We start from the raw sequence: 6,000 nt of genomic DNA on the forward strand, positions 1-6,000 counted from the left end.
TACCTTTAGTTCAGACTTCTGTTCCCAATCCAGGAAAAACTCTGCCCATAAGGTGAACAACCAACTGAGGCCTGTGACGGTTGTCAGTGTCATTAGAAAGGCTTTGGGCCTTCCACTGCCAGGTGGAGGCTCCAACCTGGGACCTTTGGCAAGCCTCACTTCCAGCCTTTGGACTGGCACGGAGCCCTACTTCCTCCTGAGGCTTTTCTGACCTCTTAGGTTTCTCAGGCTAGGGGCAACAGCCTCGGGTGATGGGCACCCTACTTACACTCTTTCTCCTGCAACCTCAGTGGTGGTATCCTGAGACTGGCCTCTCAGTCTAGGGCCTGTACCCTGAGGCTGAACAGATGCCTGGCAATTCAGAACTTCCTGGGGGAACTACAACCTCCTCAAGAGTGACACCCTTTGTCTTGCATGGGTCTGTCAGGTGCAGGTCTCCTTTTTTCTGTCTCGGCGATAGCACAAATAGTAGCTCCAGGCCATAAGTGGCTTTTACCAGGGTTCGTCTTGGGGTTCTCTTCTCCCAGATCAGGTAACCCTTGACCCACAGTTCCAGCCACTGTGGATTTCCTCCACCTCCTACCCATTGCCCTCCATCTGGGCCCTCATATGCCCTGGTTGGGAGCAGTATCCCCAGAACCCTGAGCTTTCGGGGCACCCTGGGTAGCCTCTGCATTCAGCTCTTTTATCACTGTTGGTGGTTCATTTCTCAGGATGAAGTCAGTAGTTATCTGGGGACTGAAAATGACCATCACTTGGGTCACCATCCCTCCCCATTCTAGAGACACCTGAGCCATAGGGCAGGCAAAGTCCTGCTTATGTGCCTGGGTCACTTTGCTTACATGTCCTGGAATGAACTGTTCTGGTGAAACTATCCTTTCTATTACCATGGTCCTACTGGCATAGGTATCACTTGGAGCAGTAAGAAGAACCCCATTCACAGTGGCCTGGTGGAAATGATGACTGCCACCCTCAGAGATCACCAGCTTACCTCCCGGGGCACTCCCCAACTAATGAACACCAAGGTATGCTCTACCCTCTGCTCATGTGGATAACCTCCCCCAACTCCACATTCGCCCATCCTGTGGAGTTCCCACCAGTGAATGTTTTCTTGCATCCCATTGCCTGTGCCCTAACTGGAAACAGTCAAAGCACTTGTACTTGAAAAAAGGTGCCCACCAGTACTCCCTCCTTTAGTCTCAGAAGGGACATGGGAATCCTCCCCCAACACACAGGCTATTTAGGGACCCTTTTGGAACTTGTTGCTTGACCCTGGACCTCCCCTTCAAGATACTGAGGGTGATATGAACCACCCTTCTTGGCATCACTCCCAGGTACCTTATTGTGGGCCCTGGGACTCAGCCAGAGGTCCGCTTACTTTGCAAGCTCTCTGGGTACAGTGAGCTTGGAATCAACTAGGTGTTGGCCCAGCTCTGGAAAACAATTACTGAACATGTGCTCTATTATGAAATGATTTTACAGCTCATCTTAGTTACCCACTTTACTGCTCTCCACCAATTATCCAGTGCCTTGCTGTACTACTCCAAGAAATCTACCCAGGACAGGTTAGTCAGCTTCTGACTGTCTCTAAGCTTTACTCTTCTGGGGTAAGACCATATTTCACAACCAGGATTTCTTTTATCAAGGCATACTTCACCCAATCTCCCTTTCCAAGGGCAAGTAGTGTATTCCTACCTGAACTGAGCATATGTTCCTACAGACCAGCCCCCTAACCTTCCTCAGAGACTCAGTGCATCTCTACGCCCACCACATCAACCTCAAACCATTTATTAATATCACCCCCACCAAAAAGCCTGGCACCAGGACGTTTGGTGTATGGATACATTTACTTTCTTTAGCACTCCATTGTCGCTACCACTATTATCACTGGACCCTGTTGCCTTTAAGTCCAGCTCTTTTTAATTCTCTTCAACAGTCAAGAAGGTTTTTTTCTCCTCCAAGGTCAACCTTTCTCCGCTAGGGACCTGGCAGTGGATGCCTCCTCTATGGCCATCTCTCATTTTTTTTTTTCTTCAGCTCACAGTTTCAGTTTTTCAAGCTGCGGTTTTGACTCTCTCTCAGCTTTCCTGTCTTCCAACCCTTCAGGGGTCAGCACTGCTCCCTGCTCTTGATCTGGCTGAAGACATTGTAAGAGGCTGGCTCAGTATATGGTGTACACCTATAGGTGAATCACCTTGTACTGAGTCCAGGCAACCCTTAGTGATAGTGTAAGAGGTTCTAGATAGAGCTCTCAAAGGGTAGCTGCAGAGAGAAGCTAAGGCTTATCCAGAGGGTGTAAAGCAGTTGCAAATACCACACAGGTCAGTCAGCGATGTAGAAACAAGAAAGAACCACACCTGTGTTAGAAAAATACAGTGGTATTTACAAATACTAAACTAACTTTGGTATATGTCCTAATCGGAGATGTGAACATACAGGAACAGACTCAGAAATAGACAAGTACAGGCATAAAATAACATTGCCCCCAATGGGGAGGTCGAATCATAGACTAAGTAATGGAATGTGAAAATCATTACCAACCCATACTGCCACCCAAAGACCCTCAGAACTAGAGAAGCACTAGAACACAAAAGGTAAGTTGATAGGATTCCCCAGGCATCTGTGTGCAGAGACGATTACCAGGGCTAGGTGTCCATGGCATACCATGGGGAGGCTGCCGTTGGAGTTTTCAAGTTTTAGGAACGCTCCCAGAGGACCCTGCAGAAACCCATTGGGACAAGGAAAGTTCAAGAGTGCCCCAACCCATGGATACCCAGAGAAGGGGAGTACCTACACCAGGGAGCCCAGGTGCATAGGGTGAATTTGTGTCTGAAACGCCATTGAAGTCAATGGGAGCCTTGGTTGTCTAGCTGCTGTCATGACCCGTGGACCAAGTCAGTGGAACCCATGCATAGATTCCAGAAGAAGAGGACCTAAGTTAAGAGGGGACAGAGTCCAGACCACCTGGAGGTGCCCAGGCCGTGCAGGAGGGCAATGTCCACCCTTCTTGGTAATGCTTTCCTGTTCGATGGTGGTTGAAGAACTGCAACGCAACTGTGGAGTCCAGGCAATGCAGGAAGATCCCAGGAGATGTCCACAAGCTGTCCCATGCCAGTTGTTGGATTGCAGAGGGGTCAGTAGTCAGCAGAACCACCAACAAGCCTTGGCAAATGCATGAAAGCATTGCATGGAGTGTTGCAGGACTTGGGGACCAGCAAGGTCCAGGAGTCTCAGCCTTTGCAAGTAAATCAGGGCCAGCCTTCAGGAAGCAGGTGAGCCAGTAGGAATCATTGAAGCCCCAAGGAGGACCCTCTGGCAGCAGGCACATGGAGTCGCAGGGACGCCCCAGCAGCACAGGAAAGATGGATTCCCATATCGCAGGAGTTGCAGAGAGGATGTTGTTCTTGGAGCTGTGGCGTGCTAGAGGCTGGGGCTTCTTGTAGCTAGGAGGGCTGAAGAGCCAACAAGCCTTGGCTATGACAAACAGATGCGGTGTGCAGGGGTTCTGGCCAAACAGCTACAGTGAGGAACCCAGATTTCTCAGATGCAAGGAAGACAGGTCAGACCTCTGGAGAGCCACAGAACTACTACCTGTGTTGTAGAGGCTAGAAGAGTCCATGGGACAGCAGGATACACAAACCAGTCATCATCGCTGAGGTGCCTGCGGATGCAGGGGAGTGACTCCACTCAAAGGGAGATTCCTTCTTGCTTTCCTAAGTGCAGACAGGGTCCTTGTGACTCTGGAGGATGCATGACCGCGGAGGTTGTAGAATTCCTGCAGAACTTGGAAATAAAGTTGCAGTAAGGGCTCTCCTGCTGTTTACACTCTTGCTCTCAGTTTCAGTGAAGACCAGCAGCGGTTCAGGTGTCCAGGTTGCAGAAGTGTCTTACAGCGGGCCTTCAGACACTTCCAGAGATGGATCCACAGACGAATATAGGGTCCCAACCTCAGGGGAGCTCTTAAGTAATCCATGAAGGGGATTGGACACTTTCTGCAGTGACCCACCTATCAGGGGGTGTTAGGGACGTCATCCAGCTGGACTAACCAGTCAGTTGCTCCCAGGGGCCTCTGCTCATCCTATTTCCAAGATGGCAAAATCAAGTGGCCACCTGGTAGAGCTCTGGGCACCTCCCTAAGGGAGGAGCTGGACAGGGGGGTGGTCTCTCCCCTGTCCTTGGTGTGGTTTCGCACCAGAGCGAGAGCCGGGGGCTTCTGCACTGAAGTAAACCGGTTTATGCAAGGCAAGCCATACTACACCTGCTGCACCACATTGAGCCACAAATCACAGCCAGCCTGCAGACCCCACACAGTATACCACCTGTGACAAAGCTGCTAGCTGTCAGGTACATGCTGGCAAGTGGCTCATCTCAAACAACGGGTGCTCTGGTTGTTGGTGTGTCACAGCCGTCATTCTCTGTGTTCCTGCCAAAGGTGTGAGATGCAATAATCTCCCTGACACCCCACCACATCAGCTTCCCCAACACCCAGCAAAGGTAGCAGGAGATAAAACAGGGGTTCTACCAATTTCATGGCTGCCCGCATGTGCTTGGTGCAATTGACTGCACCCATGTCCGACTTGTGCCACCTGCAGCAATAGAGCACTTATACTGAAATTGCAAGCACACACATTCCATTAATGTGCAGGCCATAGTGGACCACAGGGGACTATTCACAAGCCTTTTGGCAAAGTATCCTGGGAGTGTCCATGACACCTTCATATTCCGGCACAGCAGGATCAACAAACACTTCCAGTATGGACAATATGGAAATGGTCTACTTGTGGGTAAGTCAACAAACCTGGCAATATACACACAACACACCAACCCTGTAGGACACACAAGACATACACCACTTCAAAAACACATGGCCAGGGTAACACAGATGTGCAAGTAAAAAACACAAATGCACCATGCTGCAGTACAGCACAATTAGTGCACACTACAAACACATTCTCCCACATGTAGGTAACACACCCTCAACTTGACAGGTGAAGGACAGGTGCAGATATGTACCCTTTGCCAACAGAAGAAATACACAAACCACTACAAGTGCCCACAGGTTGCTTACTACGTACACTTCACAAACAGTACACCAAACAAAGAATAGCGCACCAATGTCAATGGCATACACCATGGTCATGTTATGTAAATATCACATAGGCGCAGATCTCTCAAATAATGTCGTGCAAGTCACTGCCAGAACAAACATCAAATGCCAGCCAACTAGTGCCAATACCAACTACATCTCATCAACACATACTTTACTTACCTGTAGTGTGCATATACATCTGCCTGACGCATTGTGTCACACACATAGGAATACAAAATCAATGCTCATCACATACCATGTGCCAGATTTGTGAGAAGTGGCATTGCACCTTCTGTAGTGCCACCTCACATGCACCACTTACTGACCCACAACACCATCATGTCAGTACCATAAACAATAAATGGCCCACCACGGGGCAGAGTCTCTGTTAGACAGTGCAGATCATGGATGCCATAGTGGTACCCAATAGTAGTAATTAGGACATCACTGACCTTACATGCACTATGCCAAGGGACACATTTGCTCAGTAGCTGAACTCCATCCCATAGCCTGCACTGTGCATGTGTTGACAGTATAAATGCTGAAACATGTTTTGAAAGATAGGAGAGACACTGGTAGTAATGTTGATCATCCTGAAACAATGGGATACACACTCTTGGACACCTGTTTGCTGGCATAAACATAAGCTGCCACTCAGGATCACTAAGGGACCTATGTATGAGCCCCTAGTGCTATTGTCATGGCCTGCACTGTATGTATAAGTTGGCGGATGACCACTCTTGTGACTCGAAGCCACAGTGCAAATACGTCACCCTCCCACACAGCACTTAGAGTGGAAGGGACATGCAATGTGTGTTGCTGCAGGTCTGTCAACACAAGATACATAGCATGATGATGCTGACTCAGATATAGGTGTCACCTAAAACCTGAGATAGTGCCAACATCAAACA

Source organism: Pleurodeles waltl, chromosome 4_2 (genome assembly GCF_031143425.1).
Source record: "Pleurodeles waltl isolate 20211129_DDA chromosome 4_2, aPleWal1.hap1.20221129, whole genome shotgun sequence".
Classification (NCBI taxonomy): Eukaryota; Metazoa; Chordata; class Amphibia; order Caudata; family Salamandridae; genus Pleurodeles; species Pleurodeles waltl.